Source organism: Canis lupus, chromosome 5 (assembly GCF_048164855.1).
Source record: "Canis lupus baileyi chromosome 5, mCanLup2.hap1, whole genome shotgun sequence".
Taxonomy (NCBI): Eukaryota; Metazoa; Chordata; class Mammalia; order Carnivora; family Canidae; genus Canis; species Canis lupus.
Genome location: NC_132842.1, coordinates 26,809,852 through 26,836,533, shown reverse-complemented (window position 1 = coordinate 26,836,533; position 26,682 = coordinate 26,809,852). Strand labels below are relative to the sequence as shown.

Here is a 26,682-nt window from a genome sequence, read left to right as displayed (position 1 = left end):
CAAAGCAGCACCATGTTCATCTTCCATAATAACAGCGCAATTTCTCCCGAACAGATATCCTTTATGAACAAATGACACAGCTTGACAGATTATACAAGGATTTACTTAATGTCAGCCTAATCGTAACTGGAAACACCTTCCATGTTTATTTTAGGATTTTAAATGTTCTAGTCTTCAGAACAATACCAATATTGAGGTAGAATCACAAACAATAGTAGGTTAGGGTAGGGAAGCTGTCAGATATGAAGTCTTCCAGTAAAACTAGAAGCTCCAGATGTTTTGGCAGATGGTTATTGTTTGGGCATGAAGTTTTCACTTGAGGATTCAAATGAAAATGAAGATAGAGATGTTTGCCGCATTTCTAGCTTTGGGTTTCTGGACTCAAAGACAAAAAGTGAGGGCAATTTGTATAGATGTATTTATACACTTTCTTTCACAAAAGTGTAAAGATTTGGAGGTTTACAAAATGTATGATAAACTGGAAAACTAAAACCACAGTAAAGAAATAGAAACTGGAGGTCAGTGTTGCAGGGACTGGTTGGAATGTCATGATTAATATTCAGAAGAGGTATTCGGACAATTCCGAGCAGCCCTTGAACAAAATTTCAAGGTTGAATATATGATGCCATAATCGTAGGTTGAGCCTAACAGATTTGAGCTCCCAAATTAAACTGCTAACAGTATATATAATGAAGACACTAGAGGAACTTCTCGGTTATCTTAGTAGAAGACAGAATCTTACTGTTTTTTATTGGTTTGAGTTTATTTTTAATCAATAGTATTATTTTGCTGTGTAGATCTTCGGCACGGCGAGAACAGTGAGAAGTTAGGTAAGTAAGCAATAGGACTTGCTGACATTTCGTACGTAAACTTGGTCCTAGGTAAAGGGTAGTGATGGTAAGTGATGGTAGTGATGGTAAGTCATGGTCCTAGGTAAAGGAAGTGATGTCCAGTCACTGAAATGGAAATATTCAGAGATTCAGATATTCAACATTTTGGAAAGTTTCTTTTTAAAGTAGGTGATAAACTGTCTCAACTATGGTTAACTTACATAACAGGAGAGCCAGGTAAAAAGTGACTACTAGCCTCAGGAAGGCTGGAAGCTCTGACTATATTTGTGAAGTCAGAACATCATTTTCTCTCCTATGTGAAATCACCTTTCACTCACCCAAATGCCCACCCTAGGTAAATGCATTCAAATTTTTTATATCTTCTTTTATCATCTGAAACATTCAGCCAGCATTCCTATCAATTTTACCTTAAAGATATCTTCCTATTTATTATTTGACATTCAGTCTCAATTGAACCTCAATTTACTAATCATAGTCATTAAAACAGGTTGGGATATAAACAACTAGTTTTCCCCTTAAACAACATAGATTTGAACTTTGAGGGTCCACAATGGAGATTTTTTTTAAAATAAATACAGTACTATAAATGTATTTTCTCTTATGATTTTCATAATAACCTTTTCTAGCTTATTTTATTGTGAGAATACTCTATGTCATACATATACAAAGAATGTGTCATTGGTACAGTAGGCTGTTGTAGTTAAGTTTTGGGGGAATCAGGAGTTATATGTGGATTTTCAACTGCAAGGGGGATCTGCACCCCTAACTTTTCGTTGTTCAAGGGGTCAACTAAACTTTTAATACTTGCTGCCACTGCCTTTTTTTTTGGTTTCAAAATCTAGTGGAATAACTCAGTAATAATGAGTCTTTGAGTGCTATGACTAGTTAGGTGAAGCAAGCAACCTGCAAAACAGTGAGTGGTTTTTGTTGTTGTTGTTGCTTGTTTTTGTTTCCTTAGTACCATGGGTAGAGGATCCAGGGCCTAAGTAGAGTTTTTTTCATAATATTTACATTAAATTCATCTACACTAGATTGTAATGTTTCCCAAATTGCCTTTTAAGATAGCAGTGCTTATACTCTTTCACCCACCCTATCACTGTCTGCCCTTAGACTCCTTAGTGCTTTCTTGAAACCCTTGGATAGCAAGTCAGGCACACTGCTTTATTCCTTTAAACTTTGTGTCTATGGCTCTTCAGAACATCCAACTAAGTGCAGTGTAGGGCTGAGCAGTAAGATCTAGAAGAGCTGTCAGCTCTGGAGGTCATTAAAATATGCTAGAAAGCGGAATCGATGCCTCAGAGTTCTTTCCTGGTATCATCTATTTCTGATAGTAATGGAAAAAAAAACTGATCTAGCATGAATTCTTCTACAGATGATTTGAGAAGGGGCCATAGTTAGGGCCCGTCTCTTGCAACATTTACCCACCCACCCCCCCAACCCATGCTATTTGTTGCCAAACTGGGAGAAATTTAAACCCCTAAAAGTTAAGTTTCATAAAAACATAAAACAGAACCATGCCTTACATGTTTTACAAATACAACTGTAGGAAAGGAGGAAAGTGTTTATGTATTCAGAACTGTCCTAGTCTCTGGGGAAGACACAAGTAGAAAGTAACCTTGGCCCATATATAGACCTTAGGCAAATCAGGAATATTTAATCTATTGTAAAAACCTATTAAGTACCCAAAGCATCTTAGTTGAGAACCACTTTGCAGGAGACAGGGCACAGTATTTCCAAGTGTTCTGAACATCTCAGGTAATAAATTCATCTAAAAAGGACCATTGTAAACAAGTGAACTCTTGCTCCTGCCCTCTCTCTCTTTCATTCTTTTCATTCTTGTACTTTTGCTATATATTTTGCCATACATATATAACTGCTAATATATTATGTATTTCATTTAATATATTACGTATTTCATTTTAGCAAATATCTACAGGAACAAGGTAAAAATACATCACAGTAAGTATGTAGACTTTAGAGTCATAGATGTGATAATTTGATAATTTGTTTAAGAATTGTGCACATTTTGTGAGCTGTAAAATAAAAGTAGTAGTTCTGTCCAGGAGTACCTGGAAGGAAGTTGGCTGCTCCTATAATTATCAGCATCCATATTGAGCCCAACAAATACACAGAAGTAATGAGTAATATTGGAAGCAAGAATTGCTAATTTTTAATTAGACAAATAGCTTTTTCCTTAAATTCTGTGACTTCATTCCTTTGAGAAAACAGAAAAGTTCACAGAAAATAAAAGCAGGCCCTGTGTAATGATTGAATACCTACTGAACTATTTTAATGCTGAACTATTTTAAGATCTGGAGGTATTTACAGTATTAATTGCATTAAAACTCAAAATTAAATGTGTTAAATGGCTAGGTTTCTTTTTTCCATATCTATTAAAGAAGATCTTTCCTTTTAATGTTATTAGAATACTATTTATTCTCATTACACAGAAACAGATTGCATAAGAGATACAGAAGTTGGGAGGCTAAAAATCTCTAACCTGATATTGGCTGATTGTGCCAACAAATGGATTTATTTATGAAAAATGGCCCTGCAGTAAAGGAATTATTTTTCATGCTCATGTGTAAAACTTGGCTTGGATAAGCATCCAGAGAGATAGTCTTACAACATTTACAGGAAAGAAGTAGATATGAGCTATGGGATATTACAAATCCTACTTATTATTTTATTATTCCCTCTCAGTGGCCTCTAGATTTTGAAATGTTTTATCCTCAGTGAAATTTCCAACACTTTCCAATAATCTTATTTTCCCTTTAGGACAGGATTTTATGACCTGTCCCTAAATAGTGTTTCTTTAGTTCTCCCCAACAGAATGATTCTTTAATAGACACCAGGTTTGGGAGAATGAGAGAAATGAATGTATGAACATTTTTCCTGGAATCCAAATAGCACTTTTTTTTTTTTTTGGATGCTAGAAGGAACAAGCCTTCTGAGTCCAGATTAACTATTTTTTTAAATTTCTTCAAATAATAATTTTAGTAAGAATATGCTTAAATTTCAAGTTTTATTCTACTTCCCCCCCACACATTTAGTTTTCATTATTCAGCTATCTCCTTAATTTAGTCTAGTAAGCAATGCTAGCAAGAACAAAGGGATTATTTTGAACACTGTATGTGACTGCTAAATTTTGCAAACATTACATATGTTCTATCTCTTGGAATACATGTATGCTATGCCTAAGCATGACTTTCTTCAAAATCTGCAATGCTGTTGAAAGCAGAGATTGATGCCCAGCATGTACAACTATCAGTCCACAAGTATTTCCAAAGTGCTAGTAAATAAGAACTAAATAATGATCCAACCTAGGGTTAAGGAGAACTATCTAATGTAGATTTGCCATAATTTTGCTCTATATGCTTAGTGTTTCAGATATAGTTCATATGTTTATCTATACCATTTAATCATACCACAAGTGCTTTATAAATAAAACAAAAAAAAAAGAGAGAGATGTATAATTTCTAATTTAAAAAAAAAAAGTCTATCACATTTGGTTTGCTTCCTGTCAAATTCTTGTTTCTTTCCATGTTGCCTACCCATAGGTTTTAACTTTTTCAACTTTTTGTGGTTTCTTTCTGAAAGAGAAAGCTTTCTCAAGTCTGAATGAAAGTCTCCCTACAGATTTAAGTACCTGGAGAGAAGAATATGTTTCAGATCCAAAAGTCATGACTCAAAGAATAACAAAAATAACTCTTTTCCTTTACAAAAAGTACTAAATCTAAGCAGAAATATTATCAGATGAACAATAAGTTATTTCTGGTAAAATCAATCCTGGCACACTGGAGCGTAGAGTGTTTGGCCTGCCAAGAATTTCTTTCCAGCCAATGAATCTGACAGGAAGTGGGCTTTAAGGAAAGTCTTTTTCTCACTCTGGAATTCTACTGTTAGTCCACATAGCTGAAGGCTCAACATGTTTCATCTCATTTGAAAAAATATTACTGTTGTATTATATTGTATGGTTTTTAAGGAGCCATTAATACTCTCTTTGTTGGTTGGATTAATTAGACAATTACAAAAATATCCTGAGTGTTCAAACATTGTAAGACGGCATTAGAACTCCAAGACATTAGAAAGCATTGCATAATAATGTAATAACCATGCAGGAGGAAAATTTCAGAATAGAAAATGAGGTCTGTCACTAGGCTGTCCCACTGGAGTAGGCTGACTTCTTTAAAAAAGGTATTTTACAGCTCCCTGAAGAGCTATGAATCCTGGATCTGCCAAAATAGATTAAGCAGTTGGTTCACAAGATAAGAGCTCTACAGGGAAAACATTTAGGGTCCAATTAAGTTTGGATGTCGGCAAAACTAACTGGAAAGAAGGTCCATGATGCCAGCCGATTGGGTAGGATTTACGGAGACTGAAGATTGTGAGGATAAGTGGTAAAATTGTGGGTCATCTCTCACTCTGCCGCATCTTTGAGCTGAGCAGACATTCAATTGCCCTTTAAGTGCCAGTTATTTTCATGGAGTCTTAGAGTCCTACCAGGTCAGCTTGCTATCTTTCTAACAAATTCTAGAGTGCTCTCTAAATATCCCTCACAAAAGCTAACCAGCTTTTGTTTAAACTCTTCTGATGATGGGGAGCTCACTATTTAACCAGGCAAGTAGTCTTTTTTAATTAAGTTTTTGAAGGTTCAACTTTATATTGAACTGACTTTACTTATGCCTTATACCAAACATTATACCTTAGAGATCTAATTAAACTTCTTCAACACAAATTAAGGCAATACATATATACAAAGAAACCTTCAAATGTTGATATGCTGGAGTTTGGGTCTGGCCCCTGGGCATACTAGCTATGTGAACTTGGGTAATTAAAAAAAAAAATTCTCTGCCTTTGTTTCCTCACTTCTAAAATAGGGAAGATAAGTACTTCATTATAGAGAAAGTTAGAGGAATAAATGCCTGACACACAGCGTTCAACTAAAAGTATGCTTCATATACTTAATCTTTCAGTAGCCTCATCCTTATATACGGTGGTGGAGAAAGAAATTTCTCTGATCTCGGGCTTTTCTTTGTAATGAGGAAGACAAAAAACTAAGTATGTAGTATCAAAATGCTGGGTTCTCTGACAGAAGCATATAATACTGGGAGACCGCTCAGAAGACAGCTGACAGTTCACAGGGGGATAGAGGAACAGTTCCTGGCAGAGGTGATGTTTAAGATGAGATCTGATGGGCAATGAATTGGCCAAGCGAAGGAGATGAAAAGTCCCAAGTAGATGGAAAAACATGTAAAATAAAAGGGAAAGGAGAGAACAAAGGAACAGAGATTGTGCAGTGTGCCCTGACTACAGCATGTCAGACTATGAGTAACAACAATGATAATAAGAATAATGTAGCTAAAGACTTAGAGAAGGGCTTTGCAAGCCATATAAAGTGCTGGGAAATGAGGAACTGGTGAAGAATTTTAAAGAATACCATGATAGTAAAGGAAGATTTTTTTTTAGTGGACTGCACTGTGAGAGAACGAAGTCATCAAAATTCACAGTCCTTATGATGTCGGTGGGAGTAGACACCTTGGGACATTTCAAGGTCAATATATATTTAAGTAATATGTATGTATATATCTTAATATATATTAATAAAGCTATTAATATAATTAAGTATTAATATATAAAACATTATATAATAAATATATGTAAACTATTACCTTAAAAAAAAAGACACAGAGCCTATATGTCCCAATGTTTTCAGTATGGTTCCAATACGGTTCCAGTATGGCTACATTGTACAGGGCACAATGGCCGTGTAATTTTATTTTAATCTGGAACAATTGTGAGAGAGAGTGGACACTGTGAAAAGTTATGCTCTGGCTACAGTGTCCACTCTCTCTCACAATTGTTCCAGGTTAAAAAATAAAATTACACGGCCATTGTGCCCTGTACCCATGAACCCTGAATCTTAATTTATCTCTCATTCTTTCAGACTTCTTACTGGAGAAGGTATCTATTTCCAAGCAGGCTCAAACTTAACCCAGGGAGTGTAAGAAGTTGTTACTTTTAATTTTCTGTTTAAGGGAAGATATGTGGGTGTAATTATGCTACTCCTTTATTCTCTTCCCAGTACGCTACTGAGTGGAAGGAAAAGCTTCATGTTCTTGTAATATTTTATTTGAAGAAGGAAACACTTCCTATTCTATTGTGCCAAAACTATTTATTTTTTTTTTAGTGTTTGATAATGAGCTTCCTGCAATAGAAATAATCATTGTCGTGGGAAACTTTGCTACTGAGTAACAGCTGGGCTCAAGTGAATTCAGATGTGACCATGGGCGAGTGTGGTCAAGACAATAAAAGAGAAGGTCATTACAGCAGACCCTAAGTGTTGGCCATGAGAAGCTTTAGGGGAGCTCCAGAAGTCTGGAGCCAAAGTCTTTAATAAATTAGAGATAATGGTAAAAGTTTTCAAAGTGCAGCAGTAAAAGGGATGGGAGACAGTATATCTAAAGATGTGTACTGCAAAGGAGCAGGGGGATTTCCATAAGGTGGAGGAAAGATAATCTGGAAATGAAGGCAGAAGATGAGGATTCTTAAGCCAGAGCCTCAGAAGTATATATTAATTCTGCCTTGTGCAGGGAACCAAATTTTTGGCAACACTAATATAAAAGGAATGTTTAATGAAGAGAAAAAAGATGAAAAAACATAACTTAGTGAGGACCCATATAACAAAGGAGAAAAGAAAAAAAAAAAAAACAAAGGAGAAAAGCTGGAGAGGAAGGAGAATGGTGGGAGTTTGAGGGAGAAAATAAGAAACACAAAACACGGTAGGGTTTATAATTTGAGATAAGACAGATGATTCTGGGTTTCTTCCTTGAGTCGTGGGCCAGGAGAGCAAAGATGATGGCATGATGCACTTAACTGCTCTTAAAGTTCTAAAATAGTCAATCACATTGAACCCCTGGAGTCAGACTGGGGCTGTGGAAGGAAATAACCTTCAAATTTTGCAGGAGACAGGCTTCCTGGGGTGGGTTTGTCCTCTGCAGAAGTTCAGATCTCTCAGCATGGAGATGTCCGTTATTGTCTGGCTTTAACTAGGTGGTAGGGAGGGAGCCTCCAGGAAACTGTCCAAGGATTCAAGGATACAGGCAAACAGGTTTGTGAAGAGTATGCAAGGTTTGCAGGTGAGGTACGATTTGGGGGCACATAAAGAGCATCATATCTGAAGCCAAACCTGGGCTTGATTTCTAGCTATACAACTAATAGCAGTGAGATCTTGGGCAGATTTCTTGGCCAGATTTCATAAGAACTCTAAACCACTGTTTCTCATATGTAAAGTGGGGATAATAATAATAATACTTATTGTAAAGGGCATTTGTAACTATTAAATGTGTGAAGACATAGTGTTGAGCAGCATCCATGGCATGTAGTAGGTGCTGAACTAATGTTACCTATTGTTCTTATGGGAGGCCTTGTGACATGGTGTGGTTTTGTTCTCAGACTGGACATGGATCAGTGAAGGGTCCATCCATTTCTGATGCTTGGCTGTACAGTCTGTGAGAAGCTCAGTGAGGTGGCATGGGTGAGCGAGACATCAGTGCAAAACATCTCCCCATGGAGGGTTTGCTCTGGCATTCCAGAGGTAGCTTGACCATGATCTGTGTGGGTGTGGCACTCTGGAGACTTCTCTGCTACACAGTGGGCCATAACTTCACCCTCTTGATCAAAGTCTCTAAGTTCAGGGATAGCAAGGAAGGCAAGGAAAGAGGTTCTGGTGGATTTGGTCCTCCCTGCCATAGGTAATCTATCTGAACCCTAGGGATAATGACTGCTCCCTATATCTGCTATTCCTGTGTCCTTTAGATTTTTCTTTTATGCCTTAGTTAATACCTCTTTACAGCTAGTATTTCTTTGACTTCTGTCTCCTGATTAGACTCTGACTGCTGAAACCAAGGTTTAACTGAGATCTTCCAACTTCCAGCTTCTGCATCTGGACTGTATTCCTGCTTCCTCTGTGTACCTGTAATGCTTTGTTAACATCTGTTATGCGACTTCAGAGAAATAATACTATTGTTATTATTATTAATAATTGTTATAAATAGGGACGTCTGGGTGGCTCTGTGGTTGAGCATCTACCTTTGGTTCAGGGCATGATCCCCAGGGTCCTGGGATCGAGTCCTGCATGAGGCTCCCCACAGCAAACCTGAATAAAAAAACTTAGAGAAAAATAATTGTTATAAATATTGTTAATAATTAGTGTTTCTGCTGTTTTGTTATTTGTAATGCCTTTCTTAAACACTAGATGATGAGCTTAAGAGATAGAGCGTTTCTACTCGTGTTAGATTGGTTCTACTCCATCCTCGCCTCAGCACATAACACAGAGCTGCATTCATGATGATATCCTCCACAAATACATGTCAGTACAATAAGGAAGTGGTCTCAAAACACATGTATGTTGAAATGATCAAATTGGTAATAATCATGAAAACTAAGCATACCACTTCTAGTGCTGGGAAATAAATCCAATACTTAGCCATCCTTTTTTTTTTTTTAAGATTTTATTTATTTATTCATGAGAGGCACAGAGAGAGAGAGAGAGAGAGGCAGAGACACAGGCAGAGGGAGAAGCAGGCTCCATGCAGGCAGCCCAACGTGGGACTCTATCCCAGGACTCCAGGATCACGCCCTGGGCCAAAGGCGGGCGCTAAACCGCTGCGCCACCGGGCCTGCCCTACTTAGCCATCCTGACTTTGTATACAGCATATTGTACCATGTCTTCTTTTAATAATACAGAAATCAAGGGACATTTGCACATATGAAATCCATCCTATGCTCAATTGAGAGCATGAAGTAAAATGTTGCCACCCGACCACTAGGATATGCCTGATTGCCCCCATGGGATCATCTGACCCTAATTTCCAAATGCTCAGGAATAAATTTAATAAAGAAAGAAAAATCACTAACTAAATAAATGTTTCAAAGTACCTGTGAAGGAAAGGCAATTTGCTGACAAATGGACGGTGGGACCCCTATTGGCTTCCATAGTTTGGATTATGCCACATTTTCAGAGTCAGCGAATTTGTTTTTGGGAAATTTCCAGGTTTAATTGCAGAAGTAGAGTGATGACCCTGGCAAAATGAATGAGTCATTCCCTTTTTGTCAGAGGACTTCTAAACTTCAAATCTGAGACTCCTACAGTGTACGTCTTTACACCCACCCAACTACTTACTGAGGAGAAGGAGGTTTGAATACCTCTTCTTTGTTCAAAACATATTTTAAAAAATCAAATATAATGATTCTTTATGAGGTACCTTGATCATATTTAGAAACTATTGGTAGAAACATCAGTTTCTTAGAATTGAGCAATTGAGGATAGAGTATGATTTTGTTTGATTTATCCTGACTGATCTAACCCATCTTATTATTATATCCAACTATTCTCTGTAGCTTATATTTTGATTTCATATTTGGTTAACTTCATGCTCACAGAATGCATAAATTAACCTATGCATCTATACAGTAGGGACCCTTCATATCCATGGATCTAAATCGAAGAGTCAGCCACTGATTGACAAAGACATACTATAGGTGGATAAATATCTCTGATATCTACTCTCTACCCCATCCCCATTTTCACTATACTCATTGACTTTTTTTAGCTTCTTGGGGTTAGGGATTGCGTTGTAATCATCCATTATCAGCAACTAATATATACTCAGGTGATTTATCTCAGTCATTCTTTAATTATGAACTGATCTTAACAGCATGGGGCATCTTTCAGGTAAGAGAAAAAGGTGACAAGCCCTACAGCAACCAATTCACTTGTTTGCACATATCTTTATCGTTAATATAATAAACTGGCCTCGTAGGCCTCGTAAACTTTTTTCTAGATAAACCTGTAAAAATGTTATCAAGTTTTGAATAAGATAGGCTGTCACAAAGTGGGGATTTCCCACCGGGGTAACCAGAAACCCTCTTTGGAGGCATGCAGCTTTTTAAAACTCCACTTGTCGTGATGAGCACCGGGTGTTACATGGAAGTGTTGAATTACTAAACCGTACGCTTGAAACTAATACGGACACTGTGTGTTAACTAACTGGAATTTAAATGAAAACTTTAAAAAATAAAAAAAATGATAGATAACATGAAAATAAAAAATAACATAAAAGACACAAAATGTTCTTTAGAGGAACATTTCTGTTCCTACAGTTCTGACTTCATCTTCTTCTTGTCTTATTCTGCTTCAGAATATTTTTCTCCTGATATATTTTCCAAGTTGGACCTCATTTGTTATGTCCTGCCTATTTATCAATTCTCCACGGGCCTTAAAAGAATTATTATTTTGTCTTAGTCCTGATTGGTGTTTATAACACCTCCTTTTCACATATCATCAACAGCTGTTATTAATATTTGGCTTCTACTCACTCCTGGATCATTTGAGAGGACATCACATTTAAACAAACCTCACACCAATCTTTGCAGTCCCTCTGGTCTTACCCTGCTCACGTGAGATGATGTCATGTCATTTATCATTTTTCTTTGTCCTGAATGCCTTGCCAGTGCTAGAATCATAAAGCAATGCACATATGTAAACAAATGTAAACTCAAGACAGTAATGCTTCCTTGCATTATAATAATAAAAGCTTCTCTCCCCATTATCCACTCTCCCTTTCTCCTATTCTTGACACTATTAAAGCCTTTTTTTAAAGATTTTATTTATTTGAGAAAGAAAGAGCAGGGGGGAGCGCAGGGAGAGAGGGAGAATCAGGCTCACCCCCAAGCATGGAGCCTGAAATGCTTGGAGCCTGTCCATCCCGGGACCCTGGGATCATGTTCCCAGCCAAAGGCAGATGCCTAACTGACTGAGCCACCCAGGCACTGACACCATTAAATTCTTATCTATTGATTTGAAAACTAAAAAATTCCCCAATCCTTAGTTATCTGAACAGACCCAGATTACTGACCATCAGAAATTCCGTTGTCATTGCTGTTGTCGTTGTTTTAAATTGCAGAATAATATGGCAGAAGGTTTTTCTTTGTTTTTTTCAAATAAGATTGAGGTTGGAAAAACTGGCCCATGAGTTTACGGATTATTGCCCTTGTTCTTTCTGAATACCAGAAATAAAATTGCCTCTATTTTTTTTTTATAGTCTTCCAACATATCACCTTTCCTATTTTAGAAGACTTCAAAAGTAATTGCCAATGTTCCAGTAACTTCATTAGTTAATCCCTTAACACTCTAGCGAGTATGTCATCCAGAGCTACAGAAATGATACAGTTCAGTAATTGGAGAGGAAATCAGGGTCGGTATTCGCAGTATCTTAGACTTTATTAGTATCATTTTGCTTTCTTTACTGTTTTCATAAAGTTCTAGTATTTTCTACTTTCTTTTCAAGTCCTTTACACACATTTCCCATACTTTGATTTTCCTCCCAACGTGATATGTGTTCTCAGGCTTTCAACACTTTTTTGGACTTACACCTAACACCTCTCATTCTTTCACTAATTAAGTAAATAGTTTCACCTTTTCTGCCACTAACATGTTATCAGGAAAGAGATATTCTGATGTGTCAAGTTATCTTGAAAAAATTCTGCCCTTTTGGTCAATAGCATAGCTTCAATTTTCCCTGGATGAGACATGGAATGGATGCTTTATTTTCAGTATTAGACGATGCAAATATCAAGTGATTGTTCATGCAGTAACCTTTTTAGATATTACTCAAAAAGTTAGATTTCTTTGCTGGCATACTTTTCATTCTTAAAGGGACATCTATGAGTTATTTTCAGCACCATTTGAATAATAAAAAAAACATACATTAGTTAAAACAGCATAAACTTATCTGGCTACTGATATTTGAACACATTTGAAAAATCATACTATTTTAATGTACACATATAAAATTATAACTGATGTACATATTAAGCACCTATAATCAGGGTCATTTGAAGGCACATACTTTAAAGGAGATGTGAATTCACTACAGACTAAAATATACCCTTAATATTCATCTTTAGAGTGACAATTTAAAACAAAGAATTTTTTTTGAAATATTTTGGTTGACTTTTCCCAGTATCCCAATTCTGTTTAAGCTCTAGAAAAAGAACTACTTATTCTTGGAAATCATCTGTTGATGATTTTAAATAATTTTTTTCCTTTGATGTAAAAGTAGTCTAAATGGAGTTGTTGGAACAACTAAGATAATAACTAGTTTTTAAAATAACTAGCACCTTTATTCAATAACTTGAACTAAAATATATGACATGAAAGCCATGACATGTCACTTAAAAGTGTGTAATCAGACTAAAAGCACCCATTCTCTAAGAGACATACACGTAGAATTCTAACTGTGAAGAATTTATGGATTTTCATGAACTTATTAAATACTTTCTAAAATTTTAGGTAACACTAATTTAAATTTATATGGCCTTGTGTTACAATCCTATAATTACTGTCTGTTCTTCCTTTTGAGAAACTGGAGCTAATTTCATTATGGGTTATTATTCCTAATCCCTTAAATCCCAATAGGAGTGAATTAAGTCATATAATACAGTAAAAATCAATCTCTGTTTATTCGTTGAAGATTGTTAATTTTATGATGAGTGGCTTTTATATCAAGTAACATTTTATTTTACAGAGAGATTTTGAAGATACAAAGATTTAAATTAAAGGAATATTTTCACCACTAATGGCAAGGAGTTGGGATGCTAGAAAAGGTTTATTTTAATTCTTAAACTTAATTTTTTAGAGCAGTTCTAAAGTTATAGTGAAATTTATTAAAAGTGCAGAGTTCCCATAATACAGAGTTCCGAACTTCTGCCCACTATTAATAACCCCCACCACAGTGATACATTTTGTTACAACCGATGAACCTACATTGACACATTCTACTTACCCAAAACCCATAATTTGTTGAGGGTTCCCTCTTGGTTTTGTACATTCTCTGGGTTTTGACAAATGTATAATGATATATTTCCACTAATATTATGGGATAGTTTCACTGCCCTAAAAATCCTCTGTGCTCTGCTTACTCTCAACCTTTTTTCCTTCTTAACCACTGCCAACCACTAAACTTTTTAATGTCTGTAGTTTTGCCTTTTCCAGAATATTCAATGATTGGAAGCATATAGTATGTAGTTTTTTCAGATTGTCTTCTTTTAGTTTTCAGTATGCATTTAAGTTTCTTCCACGTATTTTCATGGCTTAAGAGCTCATTTCTTTTTTTGTGCTGAATTTTAATCCAGTGTCTGAATGGGCCACAGTTTAGTTCTTCCTTCACCTACTGCTGTACATCGTGATTGCTTCACAGTTTGGCAATGATGAATAAAGCTGCCATAAATATCTATGTTTAAGTTTTATGTTTTCCATTCATTTAGGTAAATACCAAAGAACAAGACTTCTGGATCACATAGTAAAAGTAAGTAGAGTTTTGTAAGAAGCCACTAAATTGTCTTTCCAAGTGGCTGTACCGTTTTGCCTTCAATCATCATTGAATGACATTTCGTGTTGCTACACTCCCTCAACAGTATGTGGTTTTGTCAATGTTTCGGATTTTGACTGTTCTAATAGGTATCTATTAAATATGTGGTACCTCACTGTCATTTTGAATGATACATGTTGTTGTAGAATAACGTGTGCTGTTGGACATCTTTTTATATGCTTATTTTCCATTTGTATATCTTCCATGATAAAGTATCTATGCAAGTAGTTTGTCCAGCTTACAACCCTGAGATCAGGATCTGAGCTGAGACCAAGAGTCAGATGCTTAACCAACTGAGCCCCCGAAGTGCCCCTATTTTGTCCATTTTTTAAAAAAAGATTTTATTTATTTATTCATGAGAGGCACAGAGAGAAAGAGAGGCAGAGACACAGGCAGAGGGAGAAGCAGGCTCCATGCAGGGAGCCTGACGTGGGACTCGATCCTGGGTCTCCAGGATGACGCCCTGGGCCAAAGGCAGGCGCTAAACTGCTGAGCTACCCAGGGATCCCTATTTTGTCCATTTTTAACTGAGTTCTTTGTGTTCTCTTATTGTTGAGTTTAAAGATTTCTTTGTGGGGCGCCTGGGTGGCTCAGTTGGTTAAGTGGCTGCCTTTGGCTCAGGTCATGATCCCAGGGTCCTGGGATGCAGCCTCCTCTTGGACTCCCGGCTCAGTGGGAAGCCTGATTCTCCCTCTCCTCTCTGCTTGTGCTATCTCTGTCTCTCAAATAAATAAAACCATTTTTTAAAAAAGAATTCTTTGTATATTTTGGAGAATAGCCTTTATCAGAAGTGCCTTTTGCAAATAATTTCTCCCATTCTGAACCTTGCCTTTTCATTCTCTTGTCATTGTCTTTCACAGAGCAGTTTGTTATTTTATTTTTTAAAGATTTATTTATTTTAGAGATAGAGTGCACATGAGTGGGGGAAGGGGTACAGGTAGGGGCAGAGGGAGAGAGAGAGGTAGAGAAGCAGACTGCCTGCTGAGCGTGGAACGTGCGGCAGGGCTGAATTTCACTGAGATCATGACTTGATCCAAAATCAAGAGATGTTCAACTGACTGAGCCACCTAGGAGCCCCTAGAGCAGTTTTTAATTTTAATAAAGTGCAGCTTATCAATTATTTCTTACATGGACCATGTCTTTGGTGTTTTATCTTAAAAGTCACTGCCATACCTAACATCACCTAGACGTTTTTATGTCAGATTACCTATGAGTTCTATAGTTTTACATTCTATCTTTGTGTCTCTGATCTATTCTGAGTTAAATTTTTGTGAACAATGTAAGGTCAGTATCTAGAATTTTTTTTTTTTTTTTTTTTTTTTTTTTTTTAGCATGCAGATGAGCACTTGTTCCAGCATTCATTTATTGAAAACCGTCTTCTCCATTGTGTTTTCTTACTACTTCATCAGAAGCCAACTGACTATATTTATGTTATGGGTTATTTCTGTGTTCTCTATTCTACTGATCAATTTGTCTGTTCTTTACCAATACCATGCTGTCTTACTCTTGTATCTTGATAGTAATCTTAAAGTCAGTTAGTGTCAATTTTCTGACTTTGTTCTTGTTCATTATTATGATGGCCATCCTGAGCATTTTCCCTCTCCATTTAAACTCTCTAGTATCAAATTAACAATATCTACAAAATAACTTGCTGGGATTCAGATTGGGGTTGTACTAAATCTATAGATCAAGCTAGGAAGAACTAATTTCTTAATGACATTGAGTCTTTTTATCCCTGAATATGGAACATTTCTCCATTATTTAGTTCATTTTTAATGTTTTGCATCCTAGTTTTGTAGTGCTTCTCATATGGATCTTATACATAGTTTGTTAGATTTATAGCTAAATATTTAATTTTGGGGGGAGATGCTATTATAAATGGTTATGAATTTTTAACTTCAAATTCCACTTGTTCATTGCTAATATATAGTATAGAGATTGACTTTCGTATATCAATCTGTATTCTTAAAACTTGCTATAACTGTGTATTAGTTCTGGCAGTTTCTCTTTGCCACTTCTTTCACGTTTTCTTTACAGAAGTTAATGGCTCTGTGAACAAAGATGGTTTTATTTTCTTCCTTTCCAATCAATCAGTATACCATTTATTTTCTTTTTTTGTCTCATTGCATTACCTAAGAATTTCCAGTACAATGATGAAAAGCAGTGGTTACAGGAGCTTTCTTGCCTTGTTTTTAATCTTGCTGAGAAAGCTTTGAGTTTCTCAAATTAGGATATGGTGTTAACAGTAGGTTTCTTTTTTGTTGTTTTTGTTTGTTTTATAGATATTCTTTATCACATGTTTTCCTCTGGTTCTCTTTTGCTGAGAGATTTTTTTTTTTTTTTTTTTTTTTTTACCATGGATTGGTGTTAGGTTTTGTCAGATGCTTTTTCTACATCTATTGACATGATCCTATGACTTTTCTTTTTAAAACTGTTGATATAATGGGTTACATTAATCAATGTTACAATATTTAACCAGCCTGGTATAAATATCACAATTAAACCTGGTATAAATATCACTTGGTTATGGTATAAGATTTTTTTTATGTGTTATCGGGTTCAAATTGCTAAATTTTGAGGATTACATAGATGGAAGATTTGGTTGGTAGTGTTTCTGTTATATCTCTGCCTGGCTTTATTATTAGGGTACTTCTTGCCTCACAGAATGAGTTCAATTGTATTTCCTCTGCTTTTTCTGAAAGATATTGTAGAAAATTGGAATAATTCTTCCATAAATGTTTGGTAGAATTATCAGCTGAACCTATCTGGGCCTGGTACTTTCTGTTTTTGAAAGGTTATTAATTTTTTATTCAATTTCTTTAATCATTATGGGCCTATTTAGATGGTCTTTCTTCTGGTATAAATTTTGGCAAATTGTGTCTTTCAAAGAATTGGTCCATTTCTCCTAGACTATCAAATTTGTGGGCTAATAGTTATTCATACCATTTCTTTATTATCATTTTAATGTCCCTGAGATCTATAGTGTTGTCTCCTTTTGTCACTTCTCATATCAGTAATTTGTGTCTTCTATTTTTTGCTATTTATTCTGGCCAGAGCTTATTAATTTTATTAATCTTTTCAAAGACTGAGATTTTAGTTTTATCAGGTTTCTTTTTTGCTTTTCTGTTTTCAATTTCATTGACTTCTGCTCTAATTTTATTTTTTTTCATCTGCTTAATTTAGATTTAAATTGTTCTTACTTTTGTAGTTTCTTAAAGTGGAAGTTTATTATTGATTTTATATCTTTCTTCTTCTCTAAAATTTGCATTCAGTGCTATACGATCCCCTCTAAGGACTACTTTTTTGCTGCATCTCACACATTTTGATAAATTTTATTTTCCTTTAGTTCAAAATATTTTTGGAGTTTCTCTTGTTGGGATGCCTGGGTGGCTCAGTGGTTGACCATCTCCCTTTGGCTCAGGGCATGATCCCCGGGTCCTGGGATCAAGTTCTGCATCAGGCTCCCTGCAGGGAGCCTGCTTCTCCTTCTGCCTGTGTTCCTTCCTCTCTCTGTGTCTCATGAATAAATAAAATCCTTAAAAAGAAGTTTCTCTTGCTATGTAATCCTTGACCATGTTTTATTTAGTAATATGTTGTTTAGAGTCACCTGCGTGGCTCAGATGGTTGAACTTCTGCCTTTTTGGCTCAGGTCATGATACCAGGGTGCTGGGATGGAGCCCTATGTAGGGCCCCCTCCTCAGCAGGGAGTCTGCTGCTCTCTCTCCCCTCCTTGTGCTTGCTCTTTCTCAATCTCTCTGTGAAATAAATAAATAAATAATCTTTTTTTATTTAAAGAAATATGTTATTTAATAATCAGGTATTTGGAGATTTTTTCCAGCTTTCTTTTTATTATTGATTTCTAGTTTAATTTCACTGTGGTCAAGAGCAGACATTGTATAGTTTTTTTTTTTACTATAAATGTGTTAAGGTGTGTTTCATGGTCCAGAATGTGATCTATCTTAGTTTCATATGAGCTTGAGAAGAATGCATATTCTGCATTTTTGGATAAAGTAGTTTATAAACATGAACCATATTTTGCATATTGATGGAGCCATTGAGTTCAATTATGTCCTTACTAATTTTCTGCCTGCTGGACTGCCTGCTGGATGTTTCCATTTCTGATAGAAGGGAGCTACGGTTTCCAACTAGAATAGCAAATACATCTTATTCCCTTTGCAGATATATCTACCAAACTTGCTACTTTTTTTTTTTTTTTTTTACTTTTTGCCCTTTTCCTTTGTTCTTTTTTATCTTTCACACATTTTTCTATTCTTTCTGGTTTTAAGTGAGTATTTTATATGATTGCATTTTCTTCCCCTTCTAGCATATCTATTATACTTTTCCCCTCTTACTTTTCTTACCATTGTCCTGGAATTTGCAATATAATTCTTACAGATAACCCTAGTCCACTTTCAGATAAAACTCTGCCACTTCTCAGGCAGTGCAAGTATTTGCAATTACAAAATATTTCTAATTCCTCTCTCACATCCCTTGTATCATTACTTCATTACACACAGAACTACATACAACCATATATAGATGCATATATTTGTGTGTATGTGTGCAAGGATACAAGGTAAATACTTCCTTACAATTATTTTAAACACATTATCATGTTAGGTAGATTAAGAATAATAAAATTGGTCGTTAGCTTACCTTTGCTTATTCATTCTCCAGTGTTCTTTCTTTCTTTATGTAGATCTGATTTTCTGACCTGAACAATTGTCCTCCTCCCTGAGGAATTTCTTTTAACATTTCTTCAAAGCAGGTCTACAGGGAACAAATTCCCTCAGTTTTCTAGTTTTCTCTATTGTCTGTCTCTATTGTCTGTCTAAAGTTGTTTTTTTGTTCTATTATATATATATTTGTATATATATATATTTTTAATGTGAATCTTTAAACACTCTGAAAACCCTAAACTCATCCTTTATTTCTGATGTTCTGCCAAGAAGACCTTGGTAATCACTTTCTAGAATGCACTTATTATAAAGGAATTCCAGATGGCACTTTAAAACATAATTTAATGTAAATACCAAATATTGCTCAACACTCAATTGAAAAACAAAAATGAAGATAATTATAATTAGACCTACTTATATGTGTTGAGCAATTATCCTGTGCTAATCTCTGTGCTGCTTCTTTATAAGATTATTTTATTGAAGGTAATAAAGCATAAAATGTACGTACTATTATTATCTGGCGAAGAACCTGAGATTTGTTTCCTTCCCTTGGAAACTAGAAGACTTAATTTTACTTCTGAAAAGACCTCATACAGATTGAACTAGGTGGTCTCCAGAACTTTGTAGAGATTCCAGGAGAGCAGGTGAAGTTAGTATTGGATTTTTCCTCACTAGTATGTAAAGCACTAGCTTTGTGCATAGTGCTGTGCCATGATGCTCTGGGAAATACAGCAACATGTAAGATCTTATCTTCCCTCAGGAATTTACATTAGAATGTAAATGTAGGAGAGACTCAACATGAACCTAAATATCTGTACTAGAATAAAATGTGGAAAAGAGACATTAAAAAAAAAAAAAAAAGAAAGAAAGAAAGATGGAGAGAGCATTCCCTGACTTGAGGGACTAGTGTAAAGGGTATTGCAGAGATGAGGACAACTGAGCCAAGCTTTGAGGAAAGAAAAGCATTAGAGAAAGCAGAGTCATTCTAAATGAAGGCAATGATGAGAGCAAAAGCTTGAGGGAAAAACACAGCATGTCCATAGAGAACAGTAGTTTTCTTGTATTGGTTGGAATCTTAGATGCCTTACAGAAAATGATGACTGTGAAGGTACATCATTAGATTGGGAGAGTATGATGGATGGCTTTGAATGCCAGGCTAAGCCATTTAAACCTAGTTTATTTGGCACTGGAGGACCACTGGAGGATTGCCAAAGTTTAGTAAAGATCCCAAAATCTGTAATGTTAGCCAAGACTTCACTGGCATCTCTTCTACAATACTGTATTTTGAAAAAACTAAGAATGAGAGATGAATGAACATGCTCAGTATTGCCCATGGTAAGAGCAAGCAGACCTTAAACGGTAGGATGTACAGTTTTCTGTTTGCAGTTTTTAGGAGGTATCTCAAAAGTCCACGACCTATAGTAAATTGTGGTTTTTATGAGGCACTGATCTTAATCACAAATAAGTAGTCTCTGGTAAGGAAACCAATCTCTCATCATTCTCACCTCAAAGCTGTAATTGTCCAATTTAGTTTTTGTAGCGGCTCAGAAAAGTGAGTATTATGGTTTCCATTTAGTAGCTGGGAATGTTTGCTATAGTAAAATGTGTGAATTTGGGTATCAAGGAGGATCTTGAGTTAAATCTCTAGTGACCGTAAGGAAATACTTTAATAAGTGGTGAGGTCTCATTACTATCCTTCAAACCTCTTTTGTTACAATTTCTCCTCCCTTGACCAATTGTTCCTTAAGAAAATTAACTACTGGGATGCCTGGGTGGCTCAGGGGTTGAACGTCCGCCTTCGGCTCAGGTCGTGTTCCCAGGGTCCTGGGATTGAGTCCCTTAATGATCTGCTTATGTCTCTGGGTCTCTCTGTGTCTCTCATGAATAAATAAATATTTTTTAAAAGAAAGAAAGAAAATTAACTCCTCTGCAGTATGAATTGGGGTTGAATGCTGGCAGAAGAGGAGGAGAGCATTTAAAGCAGCCTGCTCCAGGGTGCCTGGATGGTTCAGTTGGTTCAGTCTCTGATTCTTGGTTTCCACTCAGGTCATGATCTCAGGATCCTGGAATGAAGCCCAGCATTACGCTCTGTGCTCAGTGGGAAGTCGGCTTGAAAATTCTATCCCTCTGCCCCTCCCCTAACCCATGCATGTGCATGTGCTCTCTCAATCTCTCTAAAATAATAAATCTTTTTAAAAAATGAACAATAAAAAATAATAAATCAGCCTGCTCTGATAAACAGCTATGCATCTATTCATGCTGCCCACCCCCACCCCCTGAAATCCCTTTTCCATTGAATTCACAAAACCCACTCATTCATTAAATGAGACTTCCTCTATGTTTCCAGATCTGGCCCTTTTCTCCTAATAGTAACCTCCTAACCTCCTAATTATTCCTAAGTAGGTGAGTGTCTTTGTCATTGTTGCATGCTCAATGATTATTACAGTGCTGGCACATTATAGATACTTTCTTTCTTTTTGTCTTTCTTTTTTTTTTATTTTTTGTTTGTTTGTTTGTTTATTGTGGGATTCTCCAAATCCAGACCTTGAAACAGAGATTCAAGTATGACTTTGGCTGCAGTAACTTCTTGCTATATATGGCTCATGAGTCAAGGGAAACAAAAGAAAAATACTATTGGGACTTCAAGACAAAAAGCTTCTGCACAGCTAAGGAAACAATCAACAAAGCTAAAAGGCAACCTTCAGAATGAGAGAAGATATTGGCAAATGACATATCTGGTAAAGGGTTAGTATCAAAAATATGTAAAGAACTTATCAAATTCAACACCCGAAAATAAAATAATCCAGTTGAGAAATGAGCAGAAGACATGAATACTTTTCCAAAGACATACAAATGGCTAATAGATACATGAAAAGATGCTCAAAATCACTCATCATCAGAGAAATAAAATTCAAAAATACAATGAGATATCCCTTTGCACCTGTCAGAATGGCTAAAATTCAGAGCACAGGAAACAACAGGTGTTGGTGAGAATGGAAACTGATACAGTCACTCTGGAAAACAGTATGGAGGTAAAAAAAAAAAAAAAAATGATTTCTTTATTTGAAAGGCATGAGGATTACCAGTGTGGGAGTGGAGAAGAAATACAGGAACAGGAAGACAGCCAATAAAGGGTGTGTTGTTAAGCCAGCTTCCACAGCAAGCAATGGGAATTTAATCCTAGCAGGCAACTTTAGGAAATAGTTTAAAACACACCCCTTAGATTACACCAGCTCAGAGGTGTGTGAGCTGGGATTTTATAAAGCAATTCCCAACATTGGGCTTTGCTTTACACTCCTAGGGTGTGAGTTCCATGGCACCTCTCGCAGATGTGCAGGATCTCTGGACAGAAGGACCCATAGTAATGGGAGAAAATTCCTCAGGCAGGAGATGCAGATAATGCTTTTGACATCAGCCAGGTATAGAGATTTGGTAGGGCCAGAGGGACATGGCGGGGGGCATAGCCAACATTTGCCACAGTGTGCATTAAATGGTTGTTGTTATCATAGCAAGCAACCAGCTAGGAAAAGTGCAGAAGACTGCAGTTGAGCCACCCATGCTCTGGTTAAGGATGGGTAATGAGTTTTGTGTCTCTGCTGAGGTGTCATGCTCCAGTGGAGAGAGCCCTGTGCACAACACCGAAATGCAAAACGCCAGCCTTTTTGTATAGGAGAGATTCTCCTAACCCACTTGTCAGGAGGACAGGAGCACTGGGCTGATTTTAACAGTAGAGCTTGTGTCAACTCAGGCAGGCTCCCTGACCTTGCCACTGGACAACTTGATTAATTGTGAACAAACGGTCACAGAGAAGTCAAACAGAAATGGAAGGGATGAGAAAAGCTAATGAGCCATAAAAGATCCTGAAACAGCCTGAAAACGAGTCTGATAGTCCTTTTTCTTTAAATAATAATCATTTGCGATGATCAGGAATTTCTGCTTATGATACAGATAGTGGAAATTTAGGGTTACCCCTTCTTGCGATTCATAGAATCCTCCATAATAGCCGCCTCCATTTAGTTGGCCAAAGATTTTGTCAGTCACATGTAAATGTATAGATGAGGAAACAGAGATTCCTTGTCAGTTTTGATTCTGAGTTTTGCTGAGCAGTAGTTTCAAATTTTAACTTCGATGTCAAACAGACTTGGGTTTTGATTCCTGATCTACCCTTCACTTAGTTACTTACCGTGTCACTTTGGGCAAGTAGCTCAAACTCTCTAACTCCCAGTTTTCTCATCTGTCAATGGAAGATGTGAAGGTGATACTGCATACACCCCTGAGAATTAACATAATGCATGTTAAGGTTTATTGCCCTGAAATATAGTAAGAGATCAATAGTTTTAATGCTGGTGTTCCTGTGGTTGTATGTGTAGTCAAAATGGTGGCAACATGGTTGTATTAATTGTGGTATCACTGGTGTACTATTCCTTTCCATGGCTGAATGCACTGGAATGAACATGGACTTTGAAGGAAAACAATCCTGAATTTTAATTCTATGTATGAATGTAGCTGTGTACTATTTGTTTGTAAGAATTACACTAGGAAATGCTTACCAAACACCAACTTGTATTTGGAACTGAATAAAAATTAACAGCTCAATAAACATGAGCTCATGAGCTTCCCTTCCCCCATCCCTCTGTTTCCAAAGGTGAGTGGTTCTTACAGAGTATTTGTATGATATTTTTTGTTAACTTTTTTTTTTTTGATAATTCTAGCATGGAAGAAAATGTTAAGCATTTCATCTGTACTGCAAACTATTTGACAGTAAGACTGAGGCAGTCTTTCCCATCAAGTGGTAGTTCATTCAACAAAAATAATTTAAGTCTCAGGGAATGTGACAAAAAACAAATTTGTGAGTCTGGAAAGTATGCCATGACCCCAAATTAAAAACTTGGGTAAAACAACCTCATCACCATGATGGGGAATAGAAGACAGGTTAAATAGATGAAATCTATAAATACAGTTTAGGGTTGACTCAGAAAAATTACACATCTAAGACCATGAACACGATGTGAAATATGCTTTTTTTTTCATATGTAACCCTTTGGGTAGGAGAGTGGCTTTTCACCCTGTTTTACCACTTTACAAAACAAAATAATCACTTGTAAAGGAAATTTGGCAGTGGAAAATTGTTTTGTTTGAAATCATAGAGGTGGATGTTTTTTCTGTGAGGTAAGGACTTTCATAATTCATTAGGTGATAAAAACTCATATTAGGTTGTGCCCAGTCTACCTCACAATTTCAACATGTAATTTGTCTGCTGTGATAAGAGTTGTCTCAATACTTTTATGGTAGAAGTTGCTGCCAGTATAAAATTACAACTTGGCGTTTCATGAGAGGTATGCATTATCCTAATACATTTTTGGTACCACTTTCATTACATAAAATATTTTATCTTCTAAAAAAATTGAATCATCCTAATTTCCTGCTTTCATGGTGTGTTTTATTATAGTAAATGTTATTAATGTTTTTACATGGATTATTTCATACCATAGGATGAATATCTTAATTTGAATTAAACTTTAAAAAAAATGATGAGCTTCAATTAAATGAATAAACAGTCTGATGTGGGCTCTAATTTCAGCCATCGTATGTCTCAAATAAGTTTATAGCTGTTATTTGGTGGTTCAGTTCCTCTATCAATAAAATGGAGCTTTTTTCAATATATTCTATAGGAAAGCTTCCTGCCACTCCAGAAAGCTAGAATTAAAACTCAAGATTGTTTTTCTCCAAAATCAATATTCTTTCACTTGTCCTACGTAACCGAAGGGAATAATCATCTTTTCAAAGTCTTTCTATGTATGTGTTTTTCATGAGGAAGAAAGTCTAGGTAATATTTAAAGCTAGGAGAGTCATATCCACATGCTTGTATATTATTTCTCTTTGTCTCCATCTCAGTTAGAGGTGTTAACACATAAAATCACCCTTCTTCTCAATAGAATGCAAACAATGAACCAAAGAAACCTATTTTTATTGACTAATGATGAATACTTCTGGTTTTGGCAAATTACAGTTAAATAGCATGGCAGACATTTCAACTGTTCAACTTGCATTTACTACTTCTTTCTAGTGTACCATAGGTTTATACTTCCACATTCCCTTCCATATCCTGAAGAGGAAATTAGGCATAAATATGGGACTGTTAGTGGAAATGATGAGTGTCACTTGCAGGTAGAAGTTCTTCATTGCTGGGACAGAAATCTCCACCTCTCCTCTTTTACTGTTACGAGTATTTGTGAATGCCTGTGGTAGCATGGAGGAGTAACATTGAGCCTAAACATGGAAGTCACTGGTCCCAGCACATGGCCTCAGCCCCCAATAACTCTTGCCTGTATAAGTCCTTAACGTCATTGTCTTAAGGTCTTGAAAACTTTGAATTCTTTATTATTGCAGGATAACTCAGCCAATCCTGACTAATGAATATGGACATGAAATATACTGACTTTTTGTTCCAAAAGTAGCACTTTGAATATTGTGTACATAGATGCTGCTTCAACATTCAAGCATTGCAATAAAAAAGGTCAAATTCCATAATTTTGAAATCACTTGCATCTCTCCCTCTTGAGGCAATATTCTAATAGAAATATGAAGAAATATAAACTCTTGATTCGATTTTCTCATCTCTAAGTGGAAGGCCAAACTTCATAATCACATTATCAAAAAAGAAACACAAATAATGAGTGTCTTACAGGACTCTAAATAGATGAAAGCTATTTTTCAATTGCAAACTATTTTTCTCACATCATGATAGTTGAAGAAAGTTTCTATCAAGTCCTTAGGATTTTAGAGTGAGTTTCTCTTACACTCAAAGTGCCATTTCATTTCCAACATACGAATAATATTTCATAAATAAAATGAAGCTTATGTGTATTTATTTGTTGCCACATATTAAAATGGTGCTTATTTTTTCATCATATTAGGAAGTTGTATTTGGAATATTCTGTCTTAAGCTACAGACTATGTGATATACTTAAAATGCTTGTTGTAGGGCTCTTATTAGCATCTCAAAGATAGAGGCATTTCCCTCTTAAGCACCTGAAATTGTAGGGAGTGAATCTTGATGTTGTCAAAATATATTAAAACACCATGGACAGAAAAGATAAGTAATAATTTCAAATAAAAGCCCTACATCAAAAGTTAGAAGGGCAGATGCTCCAATTTGCAGATTCTGTAGTATATCTTTACTATGAAGCTAGTTTTTATGAAGGTAATTGTATGAATCACATTCCAGTGTTTATACAGTAAAGATTGGTTTATTTTATCATTAAGGATTCTTCTTTGCCAATGTTTAATACACTAGTTAGATTTTATATTAAATGAAAAAAATCTTAATTCTTGCTATGTTTTTTCCTCTATGGCTAAGGTTCTCCTTCATGTGGTATATATATATATATTTCATAATTTTTCATTTCTAATCATGAATATTTAAAATCTTAAGAATTCAACAATCACTCTTTTTTTTGGAGAGAAGGGATTATTTTCTAAAGAAGTAAATTTGGAGGAATGTTATTGAATACTACCTCTATATTGTTAAGTATCTTCTCATTATAAATGTAAAGCACACTAAAAAAAGAAGTAAAGCATGCTTATTTTTAATATTTATTTATTTATTTAAGATTTATTTATTTACTTGAGACAGGGGCGAGAGGAGTAGAGGGAGAGGGAGAGAGAAAGTCAGACACCTTGCTGAGCACAGACTCCAACACAGTGCTTGATCTCACA

General features: G+C 35.8%; 1 long non-coding RNA gene across 3 annotated transcripts in view; it reads left to right on the top strand.

The window, feature by feature from the left end:
* LOC140633395 (uncharacterized) overlaps window positions 1-26,682 on the top strand; it is a 72,835-nt gene that overhangs the window by 33,354 nt on the left and 12,799 nt on the right. The window contains exons 3-6 of one of the 3 annotated variants that reach the window (XR_012031003.1): window positions 798-830; window positions 2,775-2,794; window positions 14,181-14,221; window positions 21,506-24,324. This is a non-coding gene — a long non-coding RNA (uncharacterized lncRNA). Of the gene's footprint in view, window positions 1-797; window positions 831-2,774; window positions 2,795-6,320; window positions 6,406-14,180; window positions 14,222-21,009; window positions 21,409-21,505; window positions 24,325-26,682 lie in introns of those variants that run through there. The other 2 variants (XR_012031004.1, XR_012031005.1) reach the window with 2 other exon arrangements.